The sequence below is a fragment of the Lichenostomus cassidix genome, chromosome W (genome assembly GCF_008360975.1).
Source record: "Lichenostomus cassidix isolate B80296 chromosome W, HeHo_3.0, whole genome shotgun sequence".
Classification (NCBI taxonomy): domain Eukaryota; kingdom Metazoa; phylum Chordata; class Aves; order Passeriformes; family Meliphagidae; genus Lichenostomus; species Lichenostomus cassidix.
Window position 1 is genome coordinate 20,569,101 of NC_139510.1, and position 20,819 is coordinate 20,589,919.

General features: G+C 44.6%; 1 long non-coding RNA gene across 1 annotated transcript in view; it reads right to left on the reverse strand.

Moving 5' to 3' along the window:
- LOC146425649 (uncharacterized) overlaps positions 1–20,819 on the reverse strand; it is a 563,016-nt gene that overhangs the window by 424,200 nt on the left and 117,997 nt on the right. The gene's annotated exons all lie outside the window — the stretch shown is intronic.

Sequence of the window (20,819 nt, forward strand, 5' to 3'; positions counted from 1 at the left end):
TTTCAGGCTAATTTGTAATTATTTCTAAAATCTCAGGGCAATTCAGATTTCTCATACGGGCGTGCTGTGTGAGAAGGGCAATCTATTTGTTCCATGTGCCATTGGTGGCATGGTGAGTAGCGGGAACCTCTGCTTTAAACATCCACCCCAGCACCGGTAGTTGAGGTGCCAGGAGGACTTGTGCTTCTGTGCCAATTACTTCTGAGGCAGCCTGGACTCTTTCGTATGCTGTTAAGATTTCTTTTTTTGTTGGGGTGTAGCTGGCTTCAGACCCTCTGTAACTTCGGCTTTAGAATTTCAATGGACGACTCTGAGTCTCACTAGGCACTTTTTGCCAAAGGCTCCAGGACAGACCATGGCTCCCAGCTGCAGAGTAAAGCACATTGTTTACTTCTGGCCTTGTCCTGACTGGGCCAAGGGCTACTGCATGAGCAATCTCTTGCTTGATTTGGGTGAAAGCTTGCTGTTGTTCAGGGCTCCAGTGAAAATCATTTTTCTTACGGGTAACTAGGTAGAGAGGGCTCACAATTTGGCTATACTCAGGAATGTGCATTGTCTAAAAGCTTATAGCTCCCAGGAAAGCTTGCATCTCTTTCTTGTTGGTTGGTGGGGACATTGCGGTGATTTTATTGATAACCTCAGTAGGAATCTGACTCCGTCTATCTTGCTACTTCACTCTTAGGAACTTGATCTCTCTGGCCGGTCCCTTGACTTTGTTCTTTTTTATGGCGAAACTGGCTTCTAGGAGAATTTGGATGATTTTCTTTCTTTTCTCAAATACTTTTTCTGCTGTGTTTCCCTACACAATGATGTCGTCAATGTATTGCAAATGTTCTGGAGCCTCACCTTTTTCTAATGCAGCTTGGATCAGTCTATGACAAATGGTGGGACTGTGTTTTATTTCTGCGGCAGTCGGTTCTACGTGTACTGCACGCTCTTCTAGGTGAAAGCAAACTGAGGTTTGCAGTCTGCTGCCAGAGGAATGGAGAAAAATGCATTTGCAATGTCAATAGTGGCATACTACTTTGCTGTTTTGGACTCTAGCTCATACTGGAGTTCTAGCATGTCTGGCACGGCAGCACTCAGAGGTGGAGTTACTTCATTCAAGGCACGATAGTCTACAGTCAATCTTTATTTTCTTTTAGATTTTCGCACAGGCTAGATGGGGCTGTTAAAGGATGAATGTGTTTTGCTGACTACTCCTTGGCTCTTTAGCTCACGGATTAATTTGTGAATGGGAATCACAGCATCACGAGTTGTCTGGTACTGTCGGTGGTGCACAATTGAGGTTGCAATTGGTACTTGTTGCTTTTCTTCTTTCAGGAGTCTTACTGCAGATGGATTCTCTGGCAGTCTAGGCAGGGTGTTCAATTGCTTAATGCCCTCTGTCTCTACAGCAGCTATCTCAAATGCTCACTTGAGTTCTTTTGGGTTTTTGAAATATCTATTTCGGAGGAAGTCTATACTTAAAATACATGGAGCTTCTGGGCCAGTCACAATGGAATGTTCTTTCTACTCTCTTTTAGTCAAGCACACCTCAGCTATCACCAGGGTCAAGTCTTGTGATCTTCTTGTCACGCCGGAAATAGAAACAGGTTCTGTCTTCACATGTTGCGATGGGATTATTGTGCATTGTGCACCAGTGTTAACTAAAGCTTTGTATTTTTGTGGCTTTGATGTGCCAGGCCACTGAATTTACACTGTTCAAAAAATACGGTTTTCTCTGGCTTTTACCTGGCTAGAGGCAGGGCTCCTCTAACTATGGTGGGCATGTGTATTAGAGGTTCTTTCAAGGGGATCAGACATTGACTGGAGCTACTTCCCTTCTGGTGGAGTTCCCTCTCTGAGTCTTGCCCTCCTTCAATTCACACACTCGTCGTGCCAGGACAGTAGTGGGTTGTCCATCTCACCTGTTCATGTTTTTCTCACTGTCACACAGGAAATACCACAACTCATGTCGAGGGATATATCCAGTTCTGTTAGCTGAGGAGCATCTGCGTGGGGTAACAGAACTTCTGATCTGTACTGCCGAAATTTGGAGAAGACTGTCTTTAATCTCTTCACTGAGTTTCTCATGATTCTTCTCTATCTTATATTCTAGTTTCTGCAGATTTGTTTCCACAGCTGAGATTCTTGCATTCATTGCACTATGCACGACATCTGCATACACTCTGAGCTTCCTTGTCATATCACTCATGGTCTCATACCCGTCTTCTTGCTTTATAATTGCTAAAGCAGAAGCATACTCCGATGGCCTAAGCTTTAGGAGTTTCTGCTGCATCACAGGTGTACATTTTATTTTATTTGGGTCTATAATTGGATCTGGGTTTGCTATGTCTTCTGAGAAGACAATTTTTACTATTGCTATTTCTCTCAAGCATTGAATCCCTTGTTCTATGGTTTCTTACTGGGTTTGTTGCGAATAGAGATCATCAGGATGTAGGTATCTTTCTCTCGCACTTCTGATAGCTCGTTTCTAGAGGCTGCTGCAGTCAGGCTCATCTCGTATAGTTTGGTTGATATCTGGGTCACATGACACAGTCTTTAAATGTGTCTAAATCCTTTAGTAGGATCTAGAAGTGTAACATCCCTTGTGGCATCTCTAAGATGAACTAACTAACTAATTACAGATTTATTATCTCATTGGACATAATTTTTTTTTAGGCTGGGAAGGTCTCTCACATTTATGGATTTAACAATGACTTCTGACTCAGTTGCTGACTTTGAGGATCCCTCCCCACTGTCATCTGAGCGATCAGTCTTGACTTGGGCTTTCTTGCTTTTTGTAACAGGAGCAACTGCTACTGGCTTAGGCTCCCTTACTTCCTGTTCTATATCTGACAGTGTATGATAAGCATATGCCAGGGCTTAACATATTGCACTGCAGTTGTTTCTGCACTTTTCTTTCAGATACTTCCCCACCTCAGCTGGTTTCAGGATTTGTCTAGGGGGAAATTCCTAATCTATTGGGTCAGAGAATTTTTTTAAAGTTTTACTTATGTTCTTTCATACTCTATACTATTTAAATTTCTTTACATTTGGATTAGGTGCTTGCTTTTGCTCAGCTTCTTTGGACTTTTCAGCTTTTATTTTGGTAAAGCTGAACATCATATACATGGAATTTACTAGGTAAAGCACTTGTACTACTAAGTTAATGGTCTCTTTAACATCTAGGGGAAACTGAATATTTTTAAAAGATGATTTACTAGATTTAAAGGGAAAGAGATGGGTGAGGAGCCAGGAAGCTTTACCTTCTACTTTTCTAGCAGGTTGGGTAATATTCCTAACAAAACTTTAAAACAGGTTACTAAAACTAGAGGAGGAAAGTAACAGAGCATGTACATCTTTAACTGTTTCTCATACTTTCTTACAGATCGTCAGTATCACACACATTACTATAACAAGCCGGAGTCATGTTCTTGATTGGCGAAAATTATACATTAGGGACAAGATTGCTTCTACTTGTTGGTAGGGAAACAAACTTATGCGCTAAACAGACAGTATAACATCAAACAACTTCCCATCAAACAGCATAGTTGTTGGAAAACACAGTTTTCCAGCAAAACTTATGCTAACTAAACAGGCCTGAACAAAGCCTCAGCATAGTCAGGCCTCAGTAAAAATCCTAACAAGCTGTTATGAGAAACTAACACCTGGGAACCACAGCTGTGTTTCTGAGCTGTGGGAAGAATGTCATGAGAAAGAATAGGGAGTCAGAAGTGTTATGAGAAAGAATAAGGGAGTCAACAGGAGGATCCCTGAATGTGTGAGAACAAACTGCAGATACGTGTGTAACTATAATTAGTAACATCTGTAACAGTATATAAGTTTCTCGTTTGGTGAAATAAAATGGACCTTGCTTATATCTGACATTGAGACTGCCATGAGTTTCCTCTCGTCGTTATGTCACATAGTGACTACTGATAGCTGTAATTCAATACAAAGCATTTAAAACCAGAACGTAATTATTAGGGGTTTTTTTCTTCACTTTCTCTAACTCCACAAAAGGTGTAAAACACGTAATCAAGGCCCCCTAAGTTGGGCGCCAAAATATTGTCTTGGATTAATGATAAAACTCTCTTCCGAGAGTGAAGGGCTCTGACACCCCCTCCCCCACCTACAACAGAATTTTTTAGATGGAAGTGAAGAAAAAAGCTATTTATTTAATAAAACCACACAGAGTGCCCTGCAAGGCACAGGGGAAGGGGAAAACCAAGGGGGAAAAGAGTTATTAAACCTAAACTTGATTTTAAAAAGTCCTTTTTCTTCAGACGCAGCTTTTCCCCTCCTTGGCCCCCTTGGGGACTGGGCAGAGCTCCCCGAGAGCTCTGCTGTCCTTTGTCTTTCTTGGGTTTTCGGGCGACAAAGCAGATTGAAGAAAAGGGGTCCAAACGAAGAAAAAATGAGAAAAAGAAAAGAAGAAAAATACCGGAACAGAGCCCACTCCGAACAGCTGTCCCAGCACGCAGTCTTTGCTGAGCGAAGAATCCTCCCTTCCTCCTCCTCGCTCCCCCCGCAGCGAGCCTTGGGGAAAAGTTTTCAAAACAACACGCATTTCTCTCTGTGGCTGAACGTAGTTAAAGTGACAGGACTACATTTTTTTGAGCATATAAGACAACGATAGGGAATAAAGGATTATCAAAACATCATTTCAAGACAGTCTGCCTACAATACCCCAATTCTACGAGTGCAAAAGCCAAACGGAAGTTACAGATTAGTACAGGACCTGAGGGCAATAAATGCAATAACAGAAACACTACATCCTGTAGTGTCTAACCCTTACACCTTGCTTACAAAATTGCAAAGTGACTGGGTGTGGTCTTCAGTTTTAGATTTAAAGGATGCCTTTTTTTGTCTGCCATTAGCTGAAAGCAGTCAGGAAATTTTTGCCTTTGAATGGGAAAACCCCAAAACAGGGAGAAAAAGCCAACTTACATGGACTGTATTGCCACAAGGATTCAAAAATAGCCCCACGATATTTGGAGATCAATTAGCTAAAGAACTGGAAGGCTGGACACCACCCCTTGGGGAAGGTACACTTCTGCAGTATGTTGACGACCTACTGCCGGGGGTTGAGTACATTTAGAATTTTTTCTCCATCACTGTTACTAAGCAACAAATAGTTGGATATTTAGAGCCATCAAGTCTTTTGTAAAAGACAAAAGGTGTGCTTGGGCAGGGCAGGGTAAGGGAAGAGCCGGCCCTTGGAACGCAGTCTCTCGTGGTTTGGATGCTGAGAGGAGAGGCTGCTCTTTGCTTTTCGGCTGCGACCAGAGGAAATCCAACTGTTCCCTGTTTTTTCTTCTCCTGGCTGGGTGAGCTTTGATTCAACCTTTTTTCCCACTGGGAAGTGCACGTTTCCCCGGGCTGCGTTGTCTCGCAGCTGCTGCCGGGAGAGTCCGGCTGCCTCTGCCACCGGCCCCCCCGCCCTCTGCTGCACGAGACCGCAGCGTCTGCTGTGACTGCAGAAATCCTTGCTACCTCGCTAGCTAGCTGGGGAGAGAGCCAGCTCCTACCCCTGCCGCCCTGCTTTCTCGTTGCTCCGAGCTGCTTCGCTGCCCTGCATGCTTTTCAGCCTGCCCGCCATTACCAGCGGTGTGAGGCTGACCTGACCCTGCGCCACAGCGCCACCTGCAGCCTCTCGGGCGTCATCGCTCAACAGCGCCCCTGCTGCTTGCAACCGTGATTACACCACAAGGGAAAAGGCTCGGCAGCTCACAAGTCATCTGCTATTGGTTTCTGGTTCTAGTTGTGGTTGCTATTATTGTTATTGCTTGTTTATAGATACTAGTAAAGAACTGATATTCCTTTTTTCCCATACTTTTGCCTGAAAGCCCTTGATTTTCAAAATTAAATAATTCGGAGGGAGGAGAAAAATCACATTCTCTGTCCTAAGGGAGGGTTCAACCTCTCTTGGCAGACACCTGTCTTTCAAACCAAGACACCTACTAATAGCAGCAAGGACGTGTGAAGACTGCAAGAATTGGACTGTAAGCCTTTTAAATTTTCTGGGACTAAGTGGATATAGAGTCTCTCCTGAGAAGTCTCATTTGGTCCTCCAGAAAGTTTCATATCTGAGATATGAATTGGCGGGAGGAGAGAGAGCCTTGGGAAACAACAGGAAGGAGGCAATCTGTCAAATGCCCCAGCCAACTACAATCAAAGAACTGAAAACTTTTCTGGGAATTACAGGATGGTGTAGGTTGTGGATCCCTTGTTATGGGTTGATTGTGAAACCCCTGTACCTGCTCCTAAAGGAAACCAAGGGCACCTACCTATGCTGGACACCAGAGACTAATAATGCATTTGTAACTCTGAAACGTGAGCTAATGCAAGCCCCGGCATTGGGTATACCAGATATCACTAAACCTTTTCTGTTGTTCTCACATGAGAGGCAAGGACTGGCGTTGGGACTTTTGGCACAGAAGCTGGGACCCTACAAAAGGCCAGTGGCTTATTTCTCCAAGCAATTGGATGTGGTCAGCCGAGGATGGCCCGCCTGCCTGCGTGCAGTGGCAGCTGTGATCCTGAACATAGAAGAAGCCTGCAAGTTCACAATGGGCCAGAAGATAACTGTTTTTGTCTCTCATACAGTGTCAGCAGTGCTCACGCAGAAAGGAAATCACTGGTTAACCCCATCTCACTTTCTCAAATATCAAGCTGTCCTAGCAGAATCAGAGGATGTGAGTATCTGTTGCGGTTTAGAAGATGTTATAGCAGACCTGACCCTAGAGCTTCTCTACCCAGCCCGGTTCAGCGCCTCAGTGCTCCAAACCTTCTGTCCCAGGGCTGGACACTGCGCTGTCAGTGGCTAGGGAGCCATAAGGCTTACTCTGGTTCGTCTGCTTCCACAACTGGCGGTGATAAAGGAGGCGAGGAGGGTCTATGCATTGTGTCCATGGAAGATGTTTATTCGCATGGTGCAGCAGAGGCCAACGACCTCCCCGAGGCAAAGATGCCTCGAGGGCGAATGCCTCACATGCACAGCCACATGTGGAGCATAGACACACGTGGAGCATAGACAGCAAGATGACAGAGGGTGAGGGGTTTTATAGGGAAACAGAGAGGGGCAGGGACAACCCACAGGCCCAGTGACCTCTGGGTACAGGGGAGGTACAGGGGCGGAGTTGGGAGTACAAGAACCAATAGGGGAAGCCCAAGGGAGTGGCCAGGGCCACGTGGGGTTAGGGTATAGGAACCAATAGGGAAAACTGGGGGCGTGGCTAGGACTATGTGGAGTAGGGAAGGCAGGACAATAGGTGACAAGTACAGTCGTTAAGAAAGGGGTGTGGGGAACTTGCAGCTATTATCACAATAAGTATCCAGGTAACCAACATCTTAAATCCAGCAGCTTACCTCCAGGGCAGAGCTACCGAAGAGCCTGTACAGCATGACTGCATTGAAACCATGGAGGCAGTTTACTCCAGCCACCCAGACCTGAAGGACTCTCTGCTGGAAGACGTGGATAACTGGTTCACTGATGGAAGCAGTTATGTCAGAGATGGTAAGCACCTTGCTGGGTATGCAGTTACAACCACAGATGCCGTCATTGAAGCAAAACCGTTACCTGTAGGGACATCTGCTCAAAAGGCTGAGATAATAGCTCTAACTCGAGCCTTGGCATTAGCCAAAGGAAAGCCTGTCAACATTTGAACTGATTCGAGGTATGCTTTTGGGGAGGTACACACTCACAGGGCTATCTGGAAGGAGAGGGGTTTATTAACTTCACAGAAGAAAGAAGTCAAGCATGCTACTGTGTGGAAAGCTGGCTTCTAGAGAAGGGACACGCAGATGTAGATAGATTGCTTCTTAATAAGCCACTTCTTAACAATAGCCATATTCAGCCAACTATTAATTAGATACTTTCGTCCAATCAGCGATCTAAGGTCACCATGACTTTCTACAACATGGAGTTTGTAGGAGCCGTCGAGAATGCGTTAATTGGTAGCAAATAAGCAGAAATCAGGCATTATAGGTAAACATAGATACATGTTAAGGCAAGTAGCCAAACTTAGGGCGTGGAAGTATATAACCAATAGTATTGTATGATTACAGAATATGCATGATTTAGTTAACTACACTATAAAACTGTATGCTGTAAATCAATAAACCGAAGCTTGTAGTAAATCCATATTGGATTGTCAAGCCTCCGTTTCCCGGCAAATGGTGACCCCCGACGTAATACGCACAAGGGTCCTGCTCCCCGTCTGGCTGGACCTTTGGGGAACAGCGCGACTACGGCCGAGAATCCAGACATCTGGCTCCTATCACCCCGGAGGGTCGAAGCAGTGGAGCGCACTGATAAGACGACCGTTATCAGAACGGGATCTGGACACTGCCGGACTTGCGAGGTCTATTTTGCACCCACCAGACAAGAGAAGTGGCCGAAAACCTCGGAGGGTGAAAAGTGAGTGCGCAGTTCCGCGAATTGGAATGGAGAGGCAAGCCACTTCTGACCTGTTATGCTTTTTAGAAAAGCGGGGGATTAAGATTAAGGACATAAAGAGTGATTCAATGGCGTTGACAGCATGGGGGTTGGCTAAAGGTTGTTTTATTGACCCTAATACCATTTTTGACCGTGATGAATGGCAGAAAGTAGGAGATAAGATGAGAGACGCTATGTGTGATGATGAGAAACTGGGGAAAAAGCTTGGCAAACCATGGAGTAAAGTCCTAGCTTGCTTACAACATCCTGCAGAGCTGGAACTGGCAAGGGTGGCACAGAAAATTGCGGTTACAGAGAGCAGAAAGAAACTTGAGAGTTGCCGTGCTGCTTTTAACATGCAAGCAGCCGCGGCGCAGCAGCCGGGGAAGCCCCCCCCGCCAGGGGGGAGGGGGAAGTGTAGCTCTCCCTCGCTGCCAGCGCCGGCGGGGGAAGGGCGCGCCGTGCCGCTGCCGGGAGCCGAGAATACAAAGTTACTCGATTGGATGAGGGACCTATTCCTGTCTCGGTGTATCGTGGAGCTTGGCAGCTTTGCAGCGAGGAACATCTTAGCTGCTTTGTGTGAGAGAGTCAGCGTTGAATTTTTGCCAGAACAACTGGGTGCAATGCTGGAGAGAGCTCAAATATCGCGGGAAAGAAGCCAAAGTAGCCAGAAATCACCCCGGTGCTCTCGATGTGGCAGTAAAAAACTGTTTTTAACATGCAAAAAACTCTGTCAGCAGCGGCGCCCCCCCCACCAGGGGCAGGGAGAATCGTAGCCCTCTATCGCTGCATTGCCGCATAAACAAACCGCGGAAAAAGAACGACAGTTTCTGCCAGATCAGAGCCACCACCCGCAAAGCCGAAACGCACCGTAATAGCAGCGAAAGCTCAGAGCAGCCGCGCCGCCCAGGAACAGCCCCGCCGCGCGCCATGCAAACTCTGCAACCCGAGAGCGAAACGGAAGTTACTCCAACCTCGGTTTCCTGTCAACTGAAGCAGAAGGCGGAAGTCGCAGAAGGCACCCCGATGGGCGGTGCCGCTGGCTGTCCACGCCTCTTTCACCGCCTCCTGCTCACTGAAACCATCACTAACACCGAGACTGGGACCGCCCCCTGCGAATGATGCAGCAAACACTAGCTGTGCCACGGAAGATTCTTTTCAAAGCTCCAAAAATCAATTCTTAACTGTATTTTAAAGTACCCTGTTAATTGGTGCAACTAAGTTATGATTTAAACTTGTTTCCAGCTTTTATTAATGAGAAACCATTGTAACAACATAATTGTCCTGATGAACCTTAGTTACTAAAACCTTAAAGAAAAGCTAAAATTCCTTGCAAAAGCAATTTTAAAAGTGTTTATCCTAAGTATATTTTAACAAAGTTAATTTTTGAACTATTTCCTCAAAGCATCATTCATCATTAGGTGCATAATATCTTAGCTTTTAAACCAACTCAGTGTTTTAAACAAATTCAGTAAACCCTTTTTAAAATAAAGTGAATATTAACTAAACAAAATATAAAGCTAGAGCCATTACCCTTAAATCCTTATATCAAAACATCAAATGATTTACAAAAATTATTAAATGCAATTAACTGTGTAAAACTCACCCTAAGCTTTACCCCATGTAAGTTATTTGCAGAAACATCCAAAACTACGTCACAAAGTAACTACCACACTAAATTTAAAGAAATATTTTTATTTATAAGTGTTGTTTGGGACAGTGTTTATGTGTGTGTGAGTGTGTCTGTGTGTGTGGGTGTGACAGTGCTGTGACAAACATACTATAAATGTCGTTTGGCTTCTAAAGTGTTTTAAATTTGTGGACCAGGCCTATAAGTGAAACTATACTGGATAATTTGGGCTACCTGTTGAGTGCCATTAAAATTAAGCCCAAGTAATACCTTGATAAGCTTACCTAAGACAAAAGCTAAGCAGAGTCAAGAGAATAAAAGCACCACAAATTATATTAAATTTTAAATTTTGTTAAGTTCAAACACTATTAAAGTTAAATGAATTTAGATTTTATTACAGGTATATTATGTTGTCTGTTATTTGACATTTCATTAAGCTTAAATTCAATTAACACCAAGTTCAACTGTTACTCAATATTTGTTGTTTTAAGTTCCATTAATTTTAAATCCTATTAAGTTTGAATTCAATTATAGTTAAGCCTCTTAAGTGTTGCTTCAGATAGGGTTGTGTGTATGTGTGAATATTGCAGGCCTGCTGAAAGTGTTGTTTGCTTTTGAGTGTTTTAATGTGTAGATGAAACCTGTAACTGCTGAAAGTGTGGTTTTTGATTTTGAGAGTTTTGATGTGTGAATGAAACCTAAGAGCAAAGTTCTACTGAATAGTTAAGTTTCCTGTTAAATGCCTTTGGTTAAGTATAAATTCTGTTAAAATTAAGTATTATTAGATGTAAATTTTAATAAGTTTTAAATTCTGTTAAGGTTAAAATTCTGTTAAGTTTTAAATTCTGTTAGAGTTAAGTTGTTAAAGTAATATCAACTTTGAATTCCCTTATAGTTAAGTCCTATTTGTTAGTTTTAAATCAAATTTATTAAGATCAAGCTTTATTCATTTTCAGTGATATTAATTTTAAGTTTTTAAATTGTCAGTTTATATTATTTTTCACAAAAGCCTTGCAGTTTCATCTTCCTTAGTTAAAGTCAAATGATAAGGTCCACTGTTTTCAAATATTTCACCTCACCTTATATAATTATCTACCAAAGTGGTAACATGATAAAACACTTTCCTTATTGGTATTAATCAAAGCTTGTTTATAAGATGCTCTAAGAAAACCCTCCCAGTTAAGGCCTGGGGCTCTGGCCAAGCCTTAGTCCTGACTGGTTGGGAAGTATGCCACCAAACCCAGGTGTTTCTGCACCAAAAATGTGATCGAGTCACCTTGACTCGCTGATTTGGACTTGTGAAAGCTGAACCCTCTTCCAGGTAAACTTGGAATCCTTGCCCGGGAAAGGTTCTCCAAGCCCTGCCTGTGGAATGAGGTTCCCAGCAATTGCAGTCCCTGGGAGATAGCAGAGTAGTTAAATAATTGAGGATGTATTTTCTTAAATAAGCTTATTGTTTCATTCCATGTATTGTTACACCTTTGTGTCATTTTCATCTTTTTATAGAAAGAAACACATCTTGCCAAAAACAAAAACGGGGGGAGTATAACCCCTCAAGCAATTAGACAATGCAATACTTATGCTAAAATTTTATGTATAGAAAAATGTAATTTCGCTTTTTAGAACAGTTATTGTTACTGTACTGATGATTCTAGATGTGTTGTTAAGGTCATTATGTGAATTCATCAACCTTAGCTTGCCTAATCTCTGTTGTTGTAGCATAGATTCCAGTGCAGCACAAAACAAATTTGTGGGTTACTCTAGCCAACTTGACAGAGCAAAACATAATTTGTCTCCCTCTTTCGTCACCATACAATCCCTTTTCTACCCTTCAAAACAGAGCTGCGATAGATTTTCTCTTATTAACTCAAAACATGGCTGTGATGAATTTAAAGGCATGTATTGCTTTAACCTCAGCAATCATGATGAGTCCATACATAAACAGCTGCAATAGCTTAAAAACCATATTACAAAGATAACTGTGCAAGACAACAACGGCCTATTTGAGATTCCTTGAGGTAATTAAAGTATAACAAAATGGCTTCACTATATCTTGCAAGTAGGATTAGTGATTTTACTTGTCCTTGTTAGCATAGCTGTTATTCTACCTTGTGCTTTGCAATGTTTGAAAAAATCATTATCACAGACAGTGAATCAGCTTTGGCTTGCACAAACGCGTAAAGAAAACAGGGGAATTGTGGAAAGCTGGCTTCTAGAGAAGGGACACGCAGATGTAGATAGATTGCTTCTTAATAAGCCACTTCTTAACAATAGCCATATTCAGCCAACTATTAATTAGATACTTTCGTCCAATCAGCGATCTAAGGTCACCATGACTTTCTACAACATGGAGTTTGTAGGAGCCGTCGAGAATGCGTTAATTGGTAGCAAATAAGCAGAAATCAGGCATTATAGGTAAACATAGATACATGTTAAGGCAAGTAGCCAAACTTAGGGCGTGGAAGTATATAACCAATAGTATTGTATGATTACAGAATATGCATGAGTTAGTTAACTACACTATAAAACTGTAAACTGTAAATCAATAAACTGAAGCTTGTGGTAAATTCATATTGGATTGTCAAGCCTCCATTTCCCGGCACTACTGAAATCTTACAATTGCTAGAAGCAGTGCTGAAACCTTCAAAAGTGGCTATAATGCATTGTAAAGGGCACTCCCAGGGGAACATCATCCCTGAACTGGGAAATGCTATGGCAGACAAAACAGCAGAGGCAGTGGCTGGTGCGGTTCAAATACAAGCCCTAGCTCTAATCCCTTCTAGCACCTTATGGGTGAGAAACCCCCACCATACGACACTGATGATTTGAATTGGATACAAAAAGAGAAAGGACAAATAGGAGCAGATGGGTGGGCTAGAATAAAGGATCTCCTGGTCATACCCAGAAAACTGTTAAAGTTATTTATCCAAAGCGAACATTCCAAAACACATTGGGGAGTTGATGCCTTACATAACCATTTAAAGAGCAAAGTGATAGCATCAAAATTAAAGGAGACAATCGAGGACATAACTTCCACTTGTGAAATCTGTCTTAAAAACAACCCTAATACCACTGTTAGGCAAAACACTGGAACAATCCTCAAAGGAGCCTTACCAGGGGACGTATGGCAAATTGACTTTTCTGAATTACCTAGGAAGGGGGATACAAGTACCTTTTAGTCCTCACAGACACTTTCTCAGGTTGGCTGGAAGCCTTCCCTTGTAGAACAAATAAAGCTAGAGAAGTTGTTAAAACCTTAGTACAAGAAATAATTCTACAATTTGGGGTACCCAGGGAAATTAATTCTGATAGGGGATCACACTTTGTAGCCCAGGTGGTGCAGGGAGTAAGTAATCTACTAGGCATACGCTGGCAACTACATACACCATACAGGCCACAGGCAAATGGACAAGTCGAAAAGATGAATCACTTAATAAAGTAACAATTAGCCAAAATTTGTCAAGAAACCAACTTATATTGGGATCAGACTCTGCCCATGGCTTTGCTAAGAATTAGGGTAAAACCACGGCTCAAGGAGAAACTGAGTCCCTTTGAAATTTTGTATGGAAGGCCCTATGGAACAAATGTGATTCACAATGACAGTGTGGCTCTGGTAGGGCAAAGCGATTTAATAGATTATATAAAACATTTAGGTCAAAAATTACAATCAATATGCACTACCGTTGTTAATTGTAAACCCCCACCACCGATAAACCCTTTCATAATGTGAATCCCGGGAATTAGGCTTATGTTAAGTCTCTTTCAGGGGATCCACTCCAGGAAAAGTGGAACATTGCTAGTGACTCATACAGCAATTAAAGTACAGGGAAAATCGACTTGGATCCATTATACCAGGATCAAACTTGCACCAAGACCAGAGTGGGAAACAAGAAGAACAGGACCTCTGCGCCTTCAAATACGAAAAATCAATACAACATGATCTGGACCATGCTAGTGACACTGGTAATTGGGGCAGGTGCATGGGACCAAAATACATACCTTCGATTAATGGACAGTTATAAATATAAGCTGCTGCAGTTATGTTGGTTTGAATAAATGAATAGAAACAGATTTGCAGACAATTTTGGACAAAACGCGAACATTGCATCAGATCACTTTAGATGACACTTCTTGGGGGTTTAAAGAGGTATGGGACAAACTTACAGCATGGTTACCCAACTAAACCTGGCTTAAACAATTGTTTGTAATAGTTATTTGTATTTACTGTTTGTATTAGTAGTTATTGTTGTATGATATTATGTACTTGGAATGGCGATGCTTATGCTCAATGGCAAAAGAACAAACTCAGATATAAGATAGAGAAAGGTACTTACTTTCATGACATACAAGATTTGTAAAGAATTACAAATTACAAAAAGAAAAGGGGGGATTGAGAAAGAAGTGGTCAAATAGAAAAGCCAAAATGTATTTGCACTTCAACCATTCTTGTTTCTTTGAGCTTTTGCCCCCTTCTGCCAGCACAGTGCCTGTCCAGTGCTGAAGGCTGAGCTCTAATTCAAATTTAAATTGTAGCTGACAGCTTCTCAGAGAGGAGTGAATGTAGGTAACAGCTCTGGCCTGATGGCTTATCAGCTAAGATGTACAAGCATGCATTTAAAACCAGCACAGAAACCGTTGAATCATCCCATGAAGGACCACGCATGCTCCAGAGGGAAAGGTGACTACTAGGACCTTCATCCTGGAGGGGTCTTTGGGGGTCTCCAAAGACCACCAGTGTGGCTAGCACAGGTCTTTCTCGTGAGAACATTCCGCTGTGTTTTGTAAACAAAGATAAAGTTTGGATGTTTTTTAAAACAGTGTCTCGAGATTTGGACAGTTCAGGCCTGGCCAATCAGGCCTAGGGGGAGGTTTCTGGCTGACCAATTTGGGCAACCTCTGAAAAGTCTATAAATATATTGAAATCAAAATAAAAAACTCTCTTTCTTGCCACACTGAGACCTGGGGTCTTTTTCTCTGCTAGCGGCTCAACAGCGACATCTGGTGACCACCGACGTGTACTGCGCGCAATTGCAGTTACGCGGCAGTCTTGCCCCCAGGCCCGAATCCCCCCCCTGCCTGCCCTGAGGCATGGCTGATTCTGATACGGACATGGACCCCCCCGTTCCTGCGGATGGGCTCTTGCGGGCTTTTCTGGAGGTCTCTGAGGATGGCCCTGTGTCCGATCAGTCGCTGCAGGTCGCTCGAGCCTTGTTGGAATGGGTCACGGGCCACGTGTCCTGGGATGTTTGGGATGTGGCGCTGGACTGTGAGTTTTGGTTTGTGGTCAGCTGCGCTCTGGCCATGGCGTGGATGCGGGGAGACAGGTCTACGGTCCACTTCCATGGGGTTTGGAGAGACATTTGGGACGCTTTGGAAGGGCAGGTGTTCTATGATTTGCAGCTGTGGGCTTCTACGGACGTGGAACCCCTGCTCTCGGCCGTGGGGCGGAGCGTGAAGGACGCGCCGACCCAGACAGATTCTGACGTCCCGTCCCTGGCGGCGGATGCAGCCGCAAGGCCTCAGTATGTTTCTCCAGCTGATCTACCTAAGCACACTTATGTCCACCCGATGGAGCAGCTAGCCGGGTTGTTGAGGAATGGAGGACCGCGGGTCAGCTCTGACACGGCCGCCGCACAGGTCCCCCCACCTTTGCCGCCGCGGAGTGCGCAGCCTCAGAACCCCCCCCTCCCCTGCGGAATCACGCCGGGATGCCCCTCCCCCGTGGGCAGCCGGGATGCGCGGCGGGGGCTGGCGGGGTGGGGGTGGGGAGTGCTGCAGAGGACCGGGAGTCGCAGCTGCTTGCTCTGGCTGCCTGCCAGCTGCTTGCAGCTGCGGAGGTTCCGGTTCTGGGTCTGCCGGTGGTTTCGGCCAGCGCAGGGGTTTCTGCGCGGGCAGCAGCTGGCTCGGGAGAAGCCGGCGTTTTGCCGAGCACGGCCGGCGCGGCTCCGGTGCGGCCCCAGGCTGCGGTGGCCGCGGGCGCGGCCGATTCCGTGGCGTCGGGGCCATGCGAGCGGGTGCTGGCTCAGCAGCTGGCTTCGGCTGGTGTCTCGCGGTGGGGGTCGCTCCCCGGGGCGGTCATGGGGCCGGAGGGGGAGCCGCCAGGGGGCGGTGCTTCCGCTGCGGAGGCTTTGATTGGCGTTCCCGCAGGTGCGGGGCAGGCCCGGCTCCCCTGCGGCTCGGCGGACGCGGCGATCTTTCCTCCGCTTTTGTTTTTCCATGATTTACTGGCCGAGGTGGCTGAAATTCGTCAGCGGATGGAGGTCTGTTCCTGCAAGCCCCACGGTCCGTGTGGGGCTGGCCCGGGAGTCCATTCCCCGGGTTCCCGGATGGGGTCTGGACTTCCTGGCGGCCTGGCGGCCGGTCTGGTGCCGGCGGCGTGGGGACGCTTTGGCCCTGGGCAGGTGCCGGTTCCTCTGCCGGGTTCTGTGGCAAGTGAAGCCCTGGCACAGCGTGTCGCTGCCGTCTTCCTGCCCCTCCCCCATCCCGGTCGCCGCGCAGTTTCTTAGCGCGGACGCTGCCTCTGGCCAGTCTCCGTCCTTTGTGATGGGGAGTGCTGGTTGCAAGCCCTGCTCGGACGACTCAGACAGTGATGAGGACGGCATTCTTCCTCCTGGGCAGAGGCTCGCGCGGGTGATGAAAAAGAAAGGGCATTAAGTCCTGGCTAATCCTTGGAGACGCCGCAATGGCGTGGGGATTTTTCGCCCGCGTGACTCCATGCAGTTCTGGGAGACAGTCAAGCAGGGTGCACTGGAGGCAGGGGACTGGGAACTTATAAGGAAGATTGGGTTGTCCAAACAGAGGGAGGGGTGCAAATCTGCTGTGGCAGGTTCGGATGGTGGTGGCTTCCCACAAGGGGGCGTTCAGGCTTTTTCTGTGTATGTGCCTGGCCCAGATGCCATGGACACGAGGAACAGCCACTCCACCATCGCATGGCATGTCACAAACAATTTGGCAACCAAAGTGGCGACATTTGGCTTGTCTTCTCCGGCAGTGATGCAACTTCTTAAAGTAATAAACAGTGATTTGCTTGCTCCTTTTGATATTATGTATCTGGCTCAGGTGCTGTTTCACCCCATGCAGTACAGTGCCTTTGAGGACAATTGGAAAGCGATGGTTGAGGATCAGGTGAGGAAAAATGCGTCCTTGCCTGCCGAGGATCCTAGGCGCTTGATTGGGGCTGAGGTCCTCATGGGTAAGGGACCTAATAGTAACCCCAACGTTCAGGCTGCCTGGGATCCTCGGATCCTGGAGCAAGCCCAACAGCTCGGTATGGGAGCCATTTTGAAAACTATTGAGATAGTAGCCCCGCAAACGCGGTATACGCAGATATGGCAGGGGCAATCTGAACTTTATATGTCATTTCTTGAAAAGTTGGCAGCAGCTTTGGAAAAGCAGGTTGATGATCCGTCCACGAGACAGATCCTGATGAAACACTTGGCAAGAGACAATGCCAATGATGAATGTAGAAGGATCATCAATGCCCTACCAGGGGATCCTTCTGTGCAGGAGATGATGCGAGCTTGCACCAGGGTGCAGTCAGAAAACCAGGGAAAAGTCGCCTTGGCTGCATTTTTGTCCTCAGATCAAGGACCCACTGATCAGGATAAAAAACAGCCCAAATCTGGGAACAAACGGAAATGGGTCAAATCTAAACAGAAAGATAATTCCGAGAAGAAGGGAATTTCAGGGACCGAGACTCCTCAGTGCAAGAGGTGTGGTAGGCCAGGTCACACTTCAGACTACTGCAGGTCACAGTACCATGTAGATGGTCGACCCCTGTCAGGAAACGTGAAGAGGGGTGCAAAAAGGGGGATTTGCCCCCCATCACAACAGTTCCCCCAGAACAGGGTGATGGCCCAGGCTTACCCGGTCAATGTGGAGGAGGCACCAAAGGCTCAGCGCGAGTCAACGCCTACACCGCAGCAACAGTCGTCTTAGAATCTGACGATGCCCACAGGGTTCCCTTGGAGGTGGACGGTTCCCTGGATCAGGGGACCGGTGCACTGCTCATGGCAGGGCCTGAGGCCACTAGCCAAGGAATCCTGGTTCTTCCAGAGTTCATAGATGCTGGTTTCGAGGGCCAAATTCACGCTACGGTTTCCACTCCTGATCCCCCTGTCACCATTCCTGCACACTCTTGCCTTGCTCACTTGTTGCCTTGTGTATCTTCTGTTCCCAGGGTAGACCAGCAAGCTGGCGGAGGTGACGGCACTGAACTGCCAGGACTTCCGCAGGTCTACTGGGCTGCATCTATCTCCAATGAGTCACCACAGATGACATGTACCCTCATCATGCCGAAAGCACGTCCACATCGAGTTTGAGTCAGAGGTTTGATCGATACAGGTGCTGATGCGATGATCCTTTCCGCCGCTTCGTGGCCTTCTACGTGGCCTTTGTGCCCAGTGGGACTGAATATCGCGGGGTTGGGGGGAACAACACAGAGTCGATTGAGTAAGCGACCTGTGTTGGTGAAGGATCCAGAGGGACCCACGGCCTCCATTCGGCCTTATGTCACTCCAGCTCCAGTGAACCTCTGGGGACGGGATGTGTTTGCAGCTTGGGGGGTGCGGATCATGAAAAATTTTTGATAGGGGTCACTGTGTGCAACGGCGCACCATATTCCACGCTGTCTTTATGATGGCTGACAAAAACACCGATATGGGAACCACAGTGGCCCTTGCCGAAAAACAAATTAGTCGCCCTTTGTCAGCTGGTTCAGGAGCAACTGAAACAGGGACACATTGAGCCTTTTACCAGTCCCTGGAACACCCCAGTTTTCGTGATTAAGAAAAAATTGGGGAAATGGAGACTGTTGCAAGATCTCCGGAAAGTTAATGCAGTGATGGAAAGTATGGGGAGTTTACAGCCTGGCATGCCTTCACCCACGATGATTCCCACAGAGTGGAAAATCTTGATCGTTGATTTGAAGGACTGTTTTTTTACAATCCCTTTGCACCCCTATGACAGACCAAAGTTTGCCTTTACTGTGCCTGCAATTAACAATGCGGAGCCTGTAAAGCGATTTTGAAAATCTATCCCAAATCGAGATTGTACCAATGATGCTAACAAATGCTCGAGGGCCCATGGCCTAAGTAGCTGCTGATTCTTATAACTACCAGCATAAAATCAACTCCCAATGAGTGTTTCCCCTATAACAAATCTGGTTTTGCTGAGAGCAAAACTCTTATTTCCTCGCAAACCGCCCTGCACTGCCCCCGTCTGACAGCGGTGAAAATAGCGACGTGTTTTGCAACTACAGGCCAAAAGGGGAATAACAACTCTCGAGAAAACGATATCTATTATTGCTTAAATCGTGTTGATTTCATTGCTCTATTAACCTTGAATGTTTAAGTATACTTTCACTAGATAAAAGCTAGATGTACCTGAATGAGAAAGACAAGCTGCTCAAGCAACAAGAGAAGAAATCTCTTCAAGCAGCAAGAAAAGCCTGTTTACTACCTACACAACTAAAGAAATGAATTCAACCTCCTGAACTTCTGCAAGCAAAGAAGCTAACATCCAGACAAAGAAACCATACTGGACTGCATAGTAACTAATGAATTTACTGTAACTAAAATATTCATTGTAATATTGTTTACATTTTTCTTATGCTTACGAGTTATTATTTACAGTAATGCATTATGGCTAATCAGCCATCTCAACAAAATTGTAACAAAACCCTAATAATTTTTAAAGCCTCTGTATATACAGATGTCTAAAAACACCAAAGGTAGTTTTACACCAAAAATGAAGTTACCTAAATGTATCTGTCAAATTATAGTAAAAATCTATTCCAAGTGTCATTCATATCTAAACACAGCTAAGACAAGCATGTTAACCACACACTAGTGTGCCTATTCGAAACAATATAAAACACTACTAGCTTTGTAAAAATAAAGCTAAAAGAATTTTCTATTAATGTTCATTAATGATATATAAATTGTATACCAAAAATTTGCAAAAATTAGAACCAACAAAAATATATAGATCAAATGATGACCATCTTCTCTAAAAAGAAAAACCTCAAAAAGAAAACCTTATTTAATACTATTGGAGTACTAAATGATTCAATGATCTTATTATTTCAAATAATGTTTTTGTGTATATATATACATCTTATCTAATTTCTGCAAGTATTACCTTAGTATATCTATAACTCTGATTGTCACAGTGAGAAAAATTTCATCCTAAAATATAACTCAAATTACAGAATCAATTTTGATTCTCCCAAAATAAAATATAAATTCCCAAATGGAATTATAGTCCAAATGATTAAAACAATTAATTTTCATAACATCTTTAACTCCACTGAAACAATCAAATCAATTAATATGTGTATGTGTATTCCTTTGAAATGTTGTAAAATTGTCTAACATTTAACATGTTAAGCAAAAACAGGTGAAACACTGAAGAAGAAGACTAAACTAAAGAGCACAAAAGAAGTAAAAGAATCGCCAACCATTGACTACTCTTCTTCGTTCCTGATTTGCATCACATCCTCCTATGACCTTAAGATTCAAGGGGTGGAAATAATCTACCCTACATAGACTTATATCAACATAAATAACTTGTTAAATTGTCTCCAATTACTATGAACATTCTGAAGTTAATGTCATATTTACTAATCCCTTAGTTGTTACTACTAATGTTTCTTTTATATATATATTTTGCTACATAATCTACTACATGAACCCATAAACTGAAGCAACAGCAAATGCTTCCTATTAACATAGTCAAAGTTCCAATAGAGAATAATACAACTTT